The sequence below is a fragment of the Chiloscyllium plagiosum genome, unplaced genomic scaffold (assembly GCF_037043375.1).
Source record: "Chiloscyllium plagiosum isolate Xiang-an unplaced genomic scaffold, Cpla_swu_hap1 HiC_scaffold_37, whole genome shotgun sequence".
Classification (NCBI taxonomy): domain Eukaryota; kingdom Metazoa; phylum Chordata; class Chondrichthyes; order Orectolobiformes; family Hemiscylliidae; genus Chiloscyllium; species Chiloscyllium plagiosum.
The window spans coordinates 93,863,257-93,880,318 of record NW_028270175.1 but is presented as its reverse complement, the minus strand read 5'-3'; the positions used below and the strand labels follow the sequence as shown (position 1 = coordinate 93,880,318).

The following is a 17,062-nucleotide window of genomic DNA, read 5'->3' as shown; positions in this document are numbered from 1 at the left end:
TTTGGTTTTCCTTTAATGTTTGTGTATGTGGTTATGAGAGTCTCTTACTTCACTCTTGCCCATGTTGGAGTCTGTGCATGAATAAACATATTCCTGTTCCTTTACTGCTGGTGTACCCATGTGTTTGTGCACCTAAATTTTGGTCTTTTCACATTGTGTAAGCATCATCATGCTAATATGCCACTTCGTTGCTGCCTATGCTTATCTTGTAATGTCTTTGTGAGTGTTCACTTTTCATTAGTGCTATCTAAAATGTGTGCTTATGTGTCTGTTTCAGATCCTACCTAAACTGGGTTATTTTCATATTTATGCTGAATAAATTTTAGCATGCAATGTTATGTTTTGATGGATGTTTATATTTATATGACAATGTCTGCTTGTGTGGCAATCTTTCCCAAACCATCTCCTGATAAGCTTGTTTGTATTATTGTTTGTGGATGCTTGCTGATGCTTGTGCCCATTATCCTTATTTAATAAACGCCCTTCTATTTGTTGATCTATGCACTTGTGTCTGCATGTGAGACTCTGAATTTGTGTGTACATGTGACATTGTATATATGCTTATCAATGTGGTTAAAAAATAACTAATTAAGCTGTCTCTGTCATTGTATGTTTGTGATTCTGAAAATGGGAAAATAATGATATTAATATTTATCTCTGTGCACTTACGTGCCTGTGTGAGTTGACATGTGGGAGGACATATTTTCAGAATTTGTTTCTGTGTGTTCATGCGTGTATTCTGCTGTACGCATTGTGCTGTATGAATGTATATGTATTCATGCCCATTTGTGTGTTACCGTGTGTCTATGTTTCTCATGGTTATGTGTGAGTACCCGTCTTCATTTGTGCAAATTATTTTCTTTCGGTGTATGTGAGTTTTTGTATGAGCTTAGGTGAGTGCTCAAGTACCACTTGCATGCGTGGCTCTGAGCGAGTATGCGTGTGTGACATCTTATCTATATGCACATTTGAGTGTGCACATAAATATGTGTCTTCAGGTGAGAGCCCGTATATATGTTATTGCGTGTGCATTTGCGATCATCTCTCTGTATCTGTTCTTATACCAGACTGCAATTTTTATTATTCCAATTTATTGTTCTAATTTTAATGGATTGCTTATAATTAGGTTTGACCTTGGTGTTGTAGGAAACATTTCCAATTGTTGTGGAGAGATAAGTGTTTTATGAGCAACTCTTCTGTTGCAGTGATAGAATTTCTGTCTCTGAGAGAAAAGGCATGAGTTCAAATCCCCATTGCCCCAGAGATAACATTTCTGAATATGTTTATTAGAAAATGTCTACTTGTGTTCTGTATGAGAAACAAACTGTAATCAGGTATTCGAATACCAGAATTGATCCCATGTCTCCAGAAAACTGAGACAAAACTGTGGAATTCAAACCGGGACGATGCAAACACCAGTTTTGGATTATGGGAATCAATGTTAATCATTTGTTAACAGCCAAGCGTGTCCAACATGCTTCAAAGGTATTATTTTGCAAGGAAATGTTAAATCTTTGGACAGTAAGCAAGAAGCTGACTGTTCCTGTTCGTAACTGGGTTACATTACAGAGGACATCGACCATGAAAACTGTGCACAGGGAGCAAGAGGACAGACCATTCAACGTTCCCCTCCCCTCTGCTCCACGACAACTTATCTGTCGATTCTCTTTGGTGTGAAAGTGAAGATACATTCTGTCAACTCATGCACTGGAACAAGATCCCTGGAAGTTCCCCAGAAACAAAGGTTACATTCAAACTGTTCTGCACTCTTTACGATTGGTATGTTCCAATCAAATTTAATTTTAAAGTATCTTAAATTAACACTTCCAATTGGTGCAATGTGTCAGTTTAAAACTGACATGAATTTTGTAAGAATGTCCAATCGGGGGAATCAAGAACTCTACCCTTGACATAAAATGGACATTGTCAGATTTTGTCACAGAGTGATTTAGGATAGATAAGGTACTTGGCGGAATCCTGCAATGAGTGAGCTTTACTCTGTCTCCGACCAAGGGTGTATCTGAGCAGAGAACATTAACTACACAAGACACTCGTCCTAGACCTGTTAAAAGTCCACTTTAACTACACAGATGGAATGTAAGTCAGAGTGAGAAACAATTAATTGAATATTTAACTCAACTTTATTACTTTTGTTGAATTATTAAATGCAACTTTGAGATTTTTATTGACATGAATTAACAGTATCCATCAGTGCAAGTGAAATGTTTACGAAACTCGGTTTCCGCTGGATTTATTGACTGTTCTGTTGATGATCTTCAATGGAATTGCTTCATGTCCCACCACACAGGAGTAAGAAGCACCGCTGGTCCACTCCTCCGCTGTAATGGATAACAGGCTGTTGATGAAGAAGGAGGTGTGGTCACTCTCCGCCATCACCTCAGTGTTCTTGTAGTTACTGGGATTCACCGGCTTGTCATTGTTTGTCCACTTGACGAAGATCTCTCGGGGGGAGAAACCTCTCACTAAACAAGTGAGGGAGAGAAACCTCTGAGCGGAGATTTCTTCTGTTGGTGGCAGGAGGACCGACACTGATGGCTCCAGCGGATTATTCACTGCAGAATATTGGAGACAAATATATATCAACCAAAACATCCTGAACCAATATCACAATTTCACTAAATATTAAGATAAGCCATTTCTAATTAGGGATTTATTCACTTTCGTTTTCTAAAGGAGCAGTATGGTACACATTCTGTTCAGTAAAAATAGTAAAGTTTAATGTGAAAGTTGCCTCCATGTTTCCAGCCCACAACAAGGGCATTCTGTCCAACTGTCGTTGATGATGGTGACGTCACAACCCAGGCTTCTTCCTACTATATCTGACTTAATCAGAATACAATATCCTTTGGTCCATCTTTTTCTTAATCAGCTACTTAGCTATCCTGCCATCAGATGCATCATTAATGCCCCCAACGGTGTTTGTTCATTACCAATCAAAGCCTGCCATTGATGTAACTGGATCTGGATTACACATGGGATCCTTTGTGTTTTAATCTCACCGTTCACCTTTCTCCTTGTGGATGGAGTTTCTCAGCGGAGTCGGCAGATTCTGATGGTACACCACACATTCAAAAGTAACGCCACTCAGCCAGGCTTCAGTAGAAATGTCTAATTTGCTGATCACGCTGTCGGGATTCTGTCCAGGCTGGTCAGCAATCTCTGATTTCAGAGGCTTCTTTTCTTGTTTCCAGGTCACGTTGACTCCAGAAGGAAGTTTGGACACAACGCAGGTTAACGTCACCGTCGCCTCCAGTAAGACTTGTTCTACTGGCGGTGGGAGGATTTTAACGGTGTTAGGGTGGCACTCGGTATCTTCTATGAAACAAAAATCAAAGTCAATGAAAAACGCCCCTTTCTGATACAAACAGCCAATCTTCAGATTACTTCTTCACAGGGTGAAGACACCACCTTCAAAATGGCAACTCCAACTATTGCTGACACGATGCTGACTATTGTTGATGTATTTTGATCTGTGAAACATTTGTGATTACCTATGACATACCCTGTGTAATTATTCCGAAAGAACACTGGCTTTGTAACAAGTGAAACCTGTGAAAAAAGTAAAATCATCGAAGATACCATTATGTAACCCATGGAATGACCTTTCTTTCGGAGTTTGTCTCTCACTTAACACCATCTATTGATACTTGTGACAAGAGTAATCTGAATATAATGAGTTCATTTCCATGATCATAACCTTTAGGTGCAAGTGCTGCTGGTCACGCTGACTGCTAAACCACATCCCAAATTTTGGACAAATTATAATAAATAATAATTATTCTCTTTGCAGAGTTCTAAAGTGTTACAGGAGCGGTGAACAGCCATGGAAATTCTGTTCATTATATTTAACGTGATCAAAAATACATTGCGTTATTGGTGTGATGTCATTCTCTAATTTATGTCATTGTTCCTCGTGGGCTGTGTTTGGAGTAGATCTAAAAACAAGACATTGAATATAGCATTGGATATCGAGAAGGTCACCCATCTCCATAAGGCTTTCCCTCTATTCAGTTAGTTCATAACTGGTCTGTACTTTCACTTTATTTACCAAGCTGCATTTTTTAATTTCTTCATAGTGCAGGGGAGAAAAAACAAACAAACAAAAGCGTCTTAAATTAATCTACAAACGCGATGGAAATGTACACTAATTTTATAGACATCCACTACTCAATGTGTAAACATCGCCACCCCAAACCAGGCTAAATCAGCATGTCTCGAGTTCCGAGTTCATTCATCCCTATTGTAGCATTCCCACGAGAATTTGTTCTCCTGCCGCATCCACTAATTACAGAGAGCATCTTAAAGCAACTCAGTTAGATCACGTTTATCCCAGTTCATCAAATGTGATAGCCACTTGGTCTGTGGTCTGATCCCATAAATGAAGTTAAAGAGCTCAGTACCAGATAAACATTGATGTCGTACAGTGTCCAAGGCCAACAGGTCACTCCTGAGCAGGGAATGAAGCATTGGACGCATTTTGATTTATTTTCAAGTAAGGGTCACTGCATATTTTAACCACGTCATTTTGAGGCCCCAACATCATAAGATAGATGATCAGAATAAGGCTGTTCGGCCAATCCAGAGTTGAGATCAGAATGATGCTGGGAAAAGCGCAGCAGGTCAGGCAGCATCCGATGAGCAGGAAAATCGATGTTTTGGGCTAAAGCCATTCTCCTGCCTTCTCCCCATACTAAACAAGAGCCGATTTATCTCTGGCTCGAATACACACAATGGCCTGGCCTCCACAGCCCTCTGCAGCAACAAGTTCCACAGACTCATCACCCTCTGGGTGAAGAAATTCCACCACATCTCAGTTCTAAACGGTGCTCCTTTGACCTGGAGACTGTGCCCTTGGGTCCTAGTCTCTCCTACCAGTTAAAACATCTATTCCACGTTCACACGACCTCAGTCTCTCAGTATTTTCTATGTTTCAATCAGATATCTATCCAATATCCCCCTCCACCCCCAACCGTATCCTTGAAGTGGCTATTAGGCAAGGATTCAGCACTCTGAATGCCTCTCCCAGCATGGTGAGGCAACAAACTATTTAACAAAGCTCACTGTCTATATATCTATCTTCAACAGAGAGGAAACATGCTTTTCTGACTTGCCAAAATGTTGAATTATGAGCAATGCTAATGTAACACTCAAACTGAAATGAGATACGTGGCATGTTGGGAAATGAGAAGCTGTACTGTGCTGTTTACTCCGCCTTATAAATTAGTGTGTTTGATTCACATCAGAATTCAGAATGATTTGTAGCTCTCTCAGTATGTGTCTCTTACCCTGGAGTGCCGTGATGTTTTTACTTTAATGTTCTTTCCATGAGTGACCTGGCAGGTATAGACTGCGCTGTTGAACCATTCACCACAAGGGACCATCAGACGACTCGTCGCCGAGAAGTTCCCATTCGCCTCACACACGGGAGACATGAAGAAGCCAGAATCCAAGGGTCAGCCATTTTTCAACCAACTCACGGAGATTGACTTCGACGGAACTCGATGATTGAACAGACGACGGTTGCAAACTTGCTGCTTGCGATTTCTTCACTGGAGCTCACAGTTAGGAGAAGAGTTGTTTGGAGAATATCTGGACCTTTAGGAAACACATCGCATACATTTTCCGACGAATTTCATAACAAATACAATCAGTTCTTATATATCAAGGTTTCTTGTGGTTAACGGATACAGGAATCATAATTGTGCAGAGTGCTGGAGAAGCTGGGATCCACACAGAAAGATAAGCAGGGCAAATGTGAAAGGCTAAACTTAGAGGACACAGCAAGGGAGTCAAGGAGGCAGAGAAACTATAGGCCGGTAACATCAGAAGGGAGATAGCAACGTTGGATGGTATTCGTTTTAATGACAGAGTCTGATGAACAAGGCAGACGAATTACTGTCATAAATGAAGAAATGATGCCGTTGCTATCATGGAGACATATTGAGAGCCAAGCAGGCGTGGCTATTCAATATTCCAGGATTTAGTGGCTTCAGGCGAGACAGGGAAAGATGGAAAATGATGGGGGCGGGGGTGCGCGGTACAGAATGTTGCTTCTGTCGCAATTCTGACATGAGTATTTTAGGCTGTAAAGAGAAATGAAATCATGGATACCTCCTCGAACAAATGCAAATGGACAGTACTTCAAAACCAAAATACAGCAAACATAACTACTGGGAGAGCACGATAGACCTTACCATAGGTCCAAAAGACCAAGTGCAAATACATGGGCAAATTTCAGAGAAATGTAAATTAAATAGGGGAATGAGAAGAGAGGTTTTTAACTTCCTCAGCATAGGTTTGGATATTCATTTTGTCAAAACTTTAGAGGGAGCAGAATTCTGAAAATGCCCCCAGGAGAATATTTTAACAAAGTATGTGTTTAATACAGAGAATTTTAATCCAGACCTTGCAAGGGAGGTGTGAACCTGGACTTAACTTTAGGGAGTGAAGTCGACCCAGTGGGTAAAACATCACTGGTGGAGCACTTTGCAGACAGTGATCGTAAATCAGTTGGATTTCAGATTGTACTGCAAAGGAATAGAAATTGGCTCAAAGTTCTGAAAAGGCGAAGGACAATTTTTGTAAGATGAGGTAATGACTTGACTGACCAGAGTGGACTGGAAGCTGACACTTATTGGTAAATCTAAGTGAGAGCAGTGTGACACATTTAAGAAAGAGATAGGAAAATCACAGGGAGGACATTTCCCACGAAGCCACTGCGTGGGACCAAGAATGCAGCGGGCTCTGGACACCAAAGGGCATGGAGGGTGAGATAAAGAGAAACAAGGGAGGCTTCTGGTCTATACTGAAATATCAAAACAATAGAAATTAGTATGGAGTACAGAACGTACAAGGGGGAGTTTGAAAGAAAAAGGAATTAGAAGAGCAAAAGGGACCATGAGAAAATAATAGCAATCAAAATAAAGGAAAATATTTTTAAAAGTTACAGGCTCATTCATAATAAAAAAATTATTTGGGAAACAATAATGCCCATTAAGTGTTGTTATTGGAGTGGAGCCGGAGGATTAGGTTGTGACCAAAACTAATGTGTTGTGTCAGTGTTCACTAGTAAGAGTGACAATGTGGGGACAGAAATCATGGAGGGGTGTTGTGATGTGCTTTCAGAAATTAGGACACATGACGTGATGTTCTGTGTTGTCTTGCTGAATGAAAAGTGGTTATATTTCTAGGGCAGATGAAAAGTATACCAAGCTGTTGAGCGTTGCAAAGGATGAAATAGTTGGGTTGCTGACAATAATTTAGAATTCCTATCTGGCCACAGCAGTTGTGCCAAGTGAGTGTAGATCATCCAACGTTGCACTGTTATGCAGGACGAAGGAAGGGATAAACAATGAAAACATTGATCTGTCAAGCTCGTCTCAGTGGTAGGGAAACTATTGAGAAGTGAAATTAGTCTTCATTTGGAAGATAAATCAACAATTTTCAGCATGGTTTTATTGAGAGGAAGTCATGTGTAACAATTTGATAGTAGTTTTCAGAGAGATAACTCGATGTCCAGATGACAGCAATAATCAGAGCCAGTGGGATCCGAGTTAATTTGACAGATTGGATCTAGAACTGGCTGAGTGATGGGAGCAGGGGATAATAGTCATCGGGAGTCTGCGTGACTGGAAATCTATGTCTCCCTGGTGTTCTGTAGGGATTAATGTTGATTTCCTTACTATTTCTCTTGCATACCAATGATTGAGACTCAAATTTAGGAGGATTAACCAGTGAATTCACAGATGAAATGAAAACTGTTATGTTGGTAATTCATGAGCATAATGGCTTTAGATTGCAGGAGGATTGTGTGTGAAGAGAAGTTGCAAATGGAAATTATTCCAGATAAATGTAAGGTGATGTAATTCGGCAGAAGAATCTGTGAGGTATGATGTTTTGAATGGTGGAACCCTGGAAAGGACTGAGGATCTTTGGTGCATGTACCCACTGACCCTTATAGTATTGTGTCGTCTGGATAAAGAGGCTAAGAAAGTGGGAGGAAATTTGCTTTTATTAGCCTAGACATTGACAATGAAGAGTAGGGAGATGATACTGGAACTTAATAGAACACTGGTTAGGCCACACAGAAGCGTTGTGTGCATGTTATCGAAGGAATGTGATTACACTGAAGGCAGTATTGATGAGATTTGTCAGGATCTTGCCTGGGTTGGAGGGTTTTAGTTATGAAACTAGATTAGATAGACAGGGGCTTTCCTTGGAGCAGAGGAGAATTAGGGAGAAGATTATCATGATGTCTAGAATTATTTTAGGCATAGACAGGGTAAACTGGATGAAACCTTTCCCCTTGATGGAGAGATCAATGCCTCAGGGGCACAGGGTGAAGGTAAGGCCTGGAGCTTCCAAGTGGATCTCAGGGGAAAGCAAACTCAAACAGAGGGTGGTGTTAGCCTGGAACTAAGCACCTATAAGTCATGTAGAGACTGAGCCCCTCATAATAAGTATGAAGTATTGAGATGCATCCTTGCAAGGGCAAGTCACACAAGGCAATGGATCATGTGCTGGCACATGAGACTGGAACAGTTAGGTGGCTGTTATTGATAGGCATGAACTGGATGGATCAAAGGGCCTTTTATCCTGTGCTGTATAAGGTGATTCTGTGAAAACGGTTATAAATAATGCCTTATTCATATTAATCCCAGATGCTCTGTTTATCTCAGCTCCCACAACACGTACCTGGACATGGCATTTCTTTGCTCTTGTGTAACCCGTTGTGTTGAACCTCACAGTAGATTTTGCTGGGGCAATGTACCGCTGACTCGGGCAGGGTTAACTGGCTGCTCAAGGTGTAGGTTCCCTTCTTGTTTCTCACTGATGGGTAAGTCTTCAATCCAGTCGTGATCAGCTCCCCTCCTTTTTTCCAGGTTACCTTGGTGACGTCAGGGGAATAGTCCATCGCCAAACAACCAAAGATTGCAGAACCGGTGTTGTGCTCCTGACAGGAGGAGACCAGGCCATAAAGCGTGGGGGGAGATGGTGTCTCTACAATAGAATGACCAATTGAGCATGTTAGTTTCTGTTAATTTGACCTTATCAGTTACTCAAATGTATCCTCAGCTGTAAACGTTTGCCAGTATGCTCCCGCTGAGTCTACAGCATAAGTGGAGTTTATTTTTGATTCGTAACAGTTGCTGATCATGATCATTGGTTCCCTCTTCAGAAACATGCCCTGGACCTTGACCATTACCATATAATTTAGGAAGAAGAACATCCTGATCCCACCCCAGTAACTGTTTGAAGATCTCACCAACGGACACTTTCATTGGATTGCTGTGAAGAGCAGTGAAGTTTCACAAAATACAAACCAAGGAAATGAAGATTCATCGAAATTCTACAGTGTGTGCAAACAGGCCATTTGTCCCAACAAGTCCACACCCACCCTCTGAAAAGTAACGCATCCAGACCCATTCCCCTACCCTATTATGCTACAGTTAACCCTGACAATGCACCTAAACTCCCAATCACTAAACACAACATTTGCAATTCCCCCAGCTTGCACATCTTTGGGCTGTGGGAGGAAACGCACAAAGACATGGGGAGAAAGTGCCAACTCCACACAAACAGTCACCCGAGGCTGGAATGGAACCCGAGTCCCTAGCACTGTGAGGCAGCAGCACTCACCACGGAACCAGCGTGCTGCCCCACTAGGTGCCGTGCTGCTGGAAATACCCAACAGCTTGCAGTACCCCCGGGGAGAAATCAGAGTGAATCATAGAAAATAGAACATTACAGCGCAGTACAGGCCCTTCGGTCGTCGATGTTGCGCTGCCCTGTCAGACTAATCTGAAGCCCATCCCACCTACTCTATCCCATGTACGTCCATATGTTTGTCCAATGACGACTTAAATGTACTTAAACTTGGCGAATCTACTACCGTTGCATCCCCTTACTACTCTGAGAAAAGAAGCTCCCTCTGACATCTGTCTTATACCTATCTCCCCTCACTTTAAAGTTGTGTCCCCTCGTGTTTGCCGTCCCCATACTTGGAAATCAGGTCCAGTGAGCCTTCCTCACTTATCAATGCAAGGCAGAATGTTCTCTCTGGGAGGAAGGTCACTGCAGCAGCAGCACAGGCAGGAGCTGAGCACTGGGATGGGAAGAATGGCTGTCACGGCTGAACTCATGCCAATTGGCTGGAAGTTGAAACATCTAATTTACAATTATCTGAATTCTGGAGGCCTCTGAAAAATGTAGGACCATTAAGGTTCAGAGACTTTGGAGTGTTACAGCTGAGTATTTACGTAAATGTGATTTGAGAAATAAACAAGTAATCTTTAACTTTAATAACTATCAAACTGATACGCAGTTCACCACCAAACCTCATCTTTCAGACTAACCACTGCACTTACTCTGCCTAGACCTAAATTTCCACTCACATTGACAAACCCTACCCTGCTATACACCCATTCATGCCCGGAACACACAACCCCTATCCCACGAAACACATCCAAGGCAATCCATGGAAATGCTTGGGAGCATAGGCAGGTCTGAAGCACTCAATAGTTTCCGTTCGCCAGGGAAAGACCATTTATCACGATGCTCTGCTTTCTGTTAGTCAGTCAATCCTCTATCCAATTCAATACTCTACCCTTAACTCCTTGGATCTAACCGGCTAGATCAGTCCCTTATGCAGCACCTTGTCAAATGCCTTCTGAAGTTCAGATGTACACCAGTTGCTGTATCCCCATTATCCACCTTGCTGGTTACATTCTCAAAGAGCTCCAGCAAGTTTGTCAAGCACAACCTGCCCATCATGAAACTGTGCTGACACTGGTGAATTGATCTTTGTTTTCCAAGTGTTTAGTTATTTCATACTTTACGGTTGACTGAAGAAACTTCCCCACTGCAGAGGTTAAACTCACTGGTCGACAGTTTGTGAATTTTTGCCTATCTCCTGTTTTGGGAACGAGTACTACATTATTAATTTTCCAATACATCGGTACCGTTCCAGACTTCAAGAATTTTTTTGAATATCCTAATTAACACATCCACTATCTCTGCTGTTACATCCTTTAATATGATCGACTGCAGGCCGAGGGTCTGACCTGCCTATGATCCCATCAATGCATTTAATAGCTTCTTCCTCGTCATAGTACTTCCATCATGATCCTTTGCAGTTGTTTTAAATTTTGGGAAGAAATTATCTTGCACTGTGAAAACAGAAACTGTTGATTTACCTCTGCCATTTCTGAGTTTCCCATTATTACCTCGCTTTTTTCATCCTCTCAAAGGCCAACCTTTGCTTTCAGCATTTTTAAACTTTTTGACTACTCAGAGAAGTGTTCTTTATCATTTCTTATGTTTTCATCTCATTTCCTTCATGGCCGTTTTGATTATGTTTTCAGTAACCATTTGCTGACAAGTAAAGTATTTTTCTTTAATTCATTAAAGGATGAGCGTGTCGCTGGTTAGACAGCAGCCATTGTCTGTCTCTAATTGCCCAGAGGGCAGTTAAGCGTCAACCAGATTTGTGTGAGTTTGAAGTCACATGTAGGTCAGACCAGGTAAGGATGGTGTTTTCCAGTTCTAAAGGACATTCATGAAACATATGGGTGTTTCCACCAATGAGTAATGGATTAATTATCATCAATAGACTCTTAATTCCAGGTTCATATTGGATTTAAATTCCACCATCTTCCTTGGCGGCATTTGAAGCCATGTCCCCAGAACATTATCTGGATTAGCAGTCAGCGATAATACCACCAGACAAGAACCTTCATGTTATTGTTGACGTCCTTGTTAAGTCATTGATTGCTTTTCACCTTTTTACAATTCCTCTTCCACTCAGGATTGCACTTTATTTGAGGAGTTTTGACTATCTCCCACAGTAGTTGCCATTGTTCTTCAAATGTCTTTCACTTTAATCTTTTTGACATGTCCACTCAGGCCAAGCCCTTCCTTAGGCCAGTAAAACTATCATTGTCCAATACTAAATCTCTCCTATATTACTCTGTCTTCGCTGTTAGTCTGAATGTGAAACTCCAACATGTTGTGGTCACTCTTTCTTAGATGATCCTGCACTACAATATGATTTATCAATCCTACCTCATTACGTAATACCAAAGCCAGTTCTCTGGTTGGTTCCATTACATGTTAATCAAAGAAATAATCCATCATATATTCAACGAATCGTTATTTGATGGCTCCGCATGCCAAATTGATTAATCCAGTCAATTTGCATGCTCACTTTCCCATAATCACTCTTGTCTCAAACCATCGTTATTTCTTGGTTCATGCTATTCCCTACCTTGAAAGTAATTTCTCGTGTTGGGGGGGGGGGGGTAAGTTTGTGGGCTGGAAATGCTCCTACCAATAGGTTTCTTTCAATGTGTTTTATTTCAAACCAGAATGATTCATTAGTTTTGTCCCACGTGCTAATATCATTTCTTAATACAACCTGGACATAATCCTTAACGAATACAGACACTCCACATGCTGTTCCTTCTTGTCTGAATACTGAGTAGCCTTGGAAATTTAACACCCTAGTCGTGACCTTCATGTAACCACATTTCAGTCATGCCCACCATGCCATACCTCTTTATACCTGTTTGCGCCATCAGCTCATTCATTTTATTCCAAATACTGCACACATTTAGTTCGAAAATGTTTTAACATAAGTTCTATCGATTTAGCTTGCTCTTTTAATACTTGTGTACAGAGGCGCTCCATTCTTATTTATTGATCAGCTGATAATAGTGAGCCTATCATTTACTCCAAGTTTGAACTCAAGTTTTTTAAATTGTTGTGATTAGTTCCCTCAGCATGGTCATTAAAATGGCTCTGCATGTTTATTTGACAAACCTTTACTTTCTGTTCATTTTCTGACCTGCTGCTTTGGTTCCCAACCTCCTGTAACATTAGCTTAAATCTGCGCGATCACACCTCCCTTCGAAGATGTTGGGGACCATCCAGTTGAAGTGCACACTTTCCTTTTCATACAGTTGCCACTTGCCCTGAACGCGATCCGAATAATCCAAAAATCAGAAACCCTCCTCCCAAACTAGTTCTTTGCCACATATTCAACTCGACTATCTTTCTCTTCCTTGTCTTCCTTCCAGATGCCCGGGGAGTAATCCCAAGAATATAATCCTGGAGATCCTGCTTTTAAACTCACTCCTAACTCCCTTAACTTCCTTTTCAGAACCTTTCAAAATTTAACTCTTCTTACCTTTGTCATTGGAGTCAATGTGAACCACGACTGCTGGCTGTTTACCCTCCCACTTCAATATGCACTGAGCATGCTCAGAGACATTCTTGATCTTGGCACCGACCTGCCTTTTTATGAAGAAATCATAGAATACTAGAATCCCTACGGTGGGAAAACAGGCCATTTCAAACGTCCACGCTGACATTTTGAAGATTACCGTTTTCTGATACATTCCCCTACTCTGTTACTCTGCATTTACCCCTGACTAATGCACCTAAGCGGCACATCGCTGACCACTATTGGCAAAACACAAACAACCCAGACCCATTCCTCAACATTATGTTGAATCTGCTTTCTCACAACAGATACTGACAGAACTACTGAGCATTTCCAGCAACTTCTGGTTTTGTCACCAATGTTGATTGCATATTGATAAAAAAAAAGTGTGCAAAACAGAATTGAAAAAAAAGCCGAATTTAAACCCTCAAGAGAAAACTAATTATTTGGTCGTTCAATGATCCCTGTAAAGGTTCATTACATTATTGCTGTTCGGACCATAAACATCATTTATTCACTTTCCCAGTCCATGAATAAAGGAGGTTTTTACATCTTTTTTTTATGTCAGAAAGCTTGGAAACGTTGCACATTTACTCTTTCATATGGGAATATGATAACATCTCATTCTTTCATTTCAGTCCAAGAACAGAGAATTATTCAAAAAATGCACACACACATGCACACATATAAACGCACATGCATACACACATAGACATACACACTGGAAAGAATGATTTAGGTAAAGGAAGGATGAGAGAAAATGGGGCTTTTTTGGAACAGAAAAGACTATTATATGAACTTACTAAGTTGGTCAAATTTATGGAAAGCTATGCAAGGCGGATAAAAGTTATTGTTATGAAGGTGTAGAGATATATGTTACATTTAAGAGAGACGGGAAGCTGGCACAACGTTTTCTGTAAGAAGTTAAATGCAACATTTTACTGTGAAATCAATAGCTGAGTTGCCACGAAACGAAAACCAATTCAACTTCCGCCAGTTTAAATTTTGCCCGAACACACTGAAATCAATATGAGTTTGAAATACTTGGTGACTTCAAAATCAATGAAATGGTCCGATGTTTAGAGGTATAAAACTGGACCTTTTGAACATTTATGGGGAGAACTGCCAAGGACATCCAGAAAGACAGACTGCAAGTTGAAGGTCTTTCTGAAAGGTACCTGTCTATAAGAGGTTTACATAGCAGAACATATGCCAACTGAGATAAAGCTCTACAGGGGAAAGTATACAAAGGAGACTCGACAAAGTTGACTGGTTTTGAAACGTGATATTTTTTTGTAAACCTTAATCTTTTTTTTTTGTTTGATCGAACCAGTATTGTAGATTGGGAGGTCAAAGATACGTTCAACCGAAGGTAGTTCTAAATAGTTGTTTGTTTTATTATTCTCTGTTGGACTTAATTAACAAAACTGTTAATTTTACTTTAAATTGTGAACCTCTGTAAATGGATCTTTGTGTTTCGAAATTTAACAGATTATGGCATGAGGCGAACTTTTTCTGTGTGGCTTGTTTAAATTAGGAGAGAGGTTCACCCTGTGTCGTAAGAGCTTGGGGGCTTTCGTCCACGATATGAACAGGTTTAGACAGATCCAGACTGAGGTTTGAGCAGATTTGAATAGATTTGAGGTATGAAAAGAAAACAAAGTATATTTAAACATTTGCACGTTCGTGTCTGAGATCTTTAAATAAAACGTCAGTGAGACAACTTGTTTAATTCCTATGGCTTGTGTTTGTTTAAATTAAAAGTGAGAGAAATGGCTTTTTAAAAAGTTAAGAGGGTTTTGAAGATTATTCTCAAATTTATCACGAAATCTTAGAAGGAAAGATAAAGACCAAACTTTTAGAATTAGCAAGGAAGTTAGATTTAGATTTACCCAAGGACAAAAGTAAAGCTGAAATTGGCTGGGAATTTCTGACATACTAAGGTGTGCCAAAACACAGAAAAGTGCAGTAGAGTGAGAAAAAAACCTGAAAGTATAATTGAGGAAAATGCAGTTTAAAAATAAACAAAGGGAGAGAAAGAGAGAGAGAGAGAAGAAACAGAAAGCAAGATAGAACAGAGAGGGAGAAAAAAAGAGAGAAGGAGAAGGTTCTTACCTGACCATAAAGAGAGAGAATTTGAACTTGAGAAGTTGCGATTCAGTCAGCAAAGTCACATTACAAAGATGGAGATTAAAAGAGACGATCGTTTTATATGCAACAATGTCAATACTCTTCAACATTTTAATGAGAAAGATGCTGCATGCCTTCTTTATCGCATTTGAAAAATTGGCTCGGCATTTGGAGTGGTCCAAGGATTTATGGGTAATGCTAGTTCGGACTAAAGTGGTAGGCAGGGCGAGTGAGGTATTTTCTCCGCTGTCAGATGAGGAGTCAGGAGATTCTCAAGACGTCAAACAAGCTCTTTTAAGTGCTCACGAATTGCTACCAGTATCATATAGATAGCAGTACAGAAACAAAAAGATGTAATCAGGTCAGACTTATGTTGAGTTTGAAATCATTAAACATAGGCATTTTGATAGATTGATGCTTACTTTACAAATAGATATGACCTATGAGGCTCTAATGGAAATTATTCTGCTGAAGAAATTGAAAACCTCAGTTCCAGAGATGATAAGAATTCACGTGGAGGAACAGAAAGTTCAGAAATTGAGAAGGGTAGTAGAATTAGCAGACGAATACATATTGCTGCATAAGACAAGCTTCCAACCAGAATTTCGTCCTGTGAAGGATGCATTTGGGAGATGTGGAGATGCTACACTGTAAAAGAAACAGTAGAAAATAAGAGTTTACCACAGGTAAAAGAAGATGCCAAAGAGGCCTCAGGTGCTTTCACTTAATAGAGTGGGGCATTGAAAGCTACAGTGCCGGTGGTTTCAGAAAGGCATTGGGAAGAGATGTTTTCGCTGCCATAAGAAGTGATTTGTCTGGTCACAGTGCTGATCATTAAGAAAGGGATTGTGAGAAAAGATGTGGCAAAAGAAGGTAAGCCAGTGGCATTAGTGAAAGTCTTAAAGGAAACCCCAACATGAACCGAAGAGCCTGCAGTAAATTGCACAGCCTAGGCAGAGGATGGGTATGGAGTTAATACCTGATCTCTTTAAAAATTCGCCTCTGTGAGTAAACTTTACCCAGACACAACAGGGGGAGAAGGAGAATAAGTTATAATTTTGAGAGATACAGGATTTAACCAGTTTCTAATAGTAAGAGAAGAGCAAATTTGAAGTATTTCTGATCTGTAACCTGAGAGTGTCATAATTTGGGCGATAGGTGGACATAAATTTAGGGTTCCTCTCCATAAGATCAGGTTGGAGTGCCTTCTCAAGTCTGGGGAAGTAACCGTGGGAGTGACTGACAGAGTGTGAGTTCCAGGAATCCAGTTTGTTCTCGAGAATGATTTAGCAGGGTCCAAGTTGGGAGCGATACCCCTTATTGTGGAGAAGCCCAAGAAGACCAAGAAACTGAGGAGTTAAAACATAAATATACTGGTATTTTCCCAGACTGTACAGTAACCAGATCCCACTATCATAAGTCACAGCAGGAAGTATAAACTAAAGACATGCTGAAGGAGTTAAGGTTCAGTTAGCTGACATCCTGTTTGACGTAATGGTGCAGGGAAAACATGAACAAACAGAGGGTCATACAAAGGTGTTTAGTCCTGAAAGACTAAGAGATTTGCAACAGACAGGCAAGGTGATAAAAGATATATATGTGGATGCGTACTCTGAAAGTGAGGCAGAGATATTCCTGAGGATTATTATCAGAAATAGGAAACCTAAAACGGAAATGGAGACTACGGCA

At 40.5% G+C, this 17,062-nt stretch overlaps 1 pseudogene across 1 annotated transcript; it reads right to left on the bottom strand.

Annotated features, from left to right (window-relative positions):
* Positions 1–2,215: 2,215 nt before the first annotated feature.
* On the bottom strand, positions 2,216–13,418 carry LOC148139875 (Ig heavy chain C region pseudogene; annotated as a pseudogene). Its single transcript, XR_015753512.1, has 3 exons — positions 13,208–13,418; positions 3,028–3,336; positions 2,216–2,573 (listed from the first exon to the last, which is right to left on the bottom strand). The product of XR_015753512.1 is annotated as an Ig heavy chain C region pseudogene (transcript).
* Positions 13,419–17,062: the final 3,644 nt, after the last annotated feature.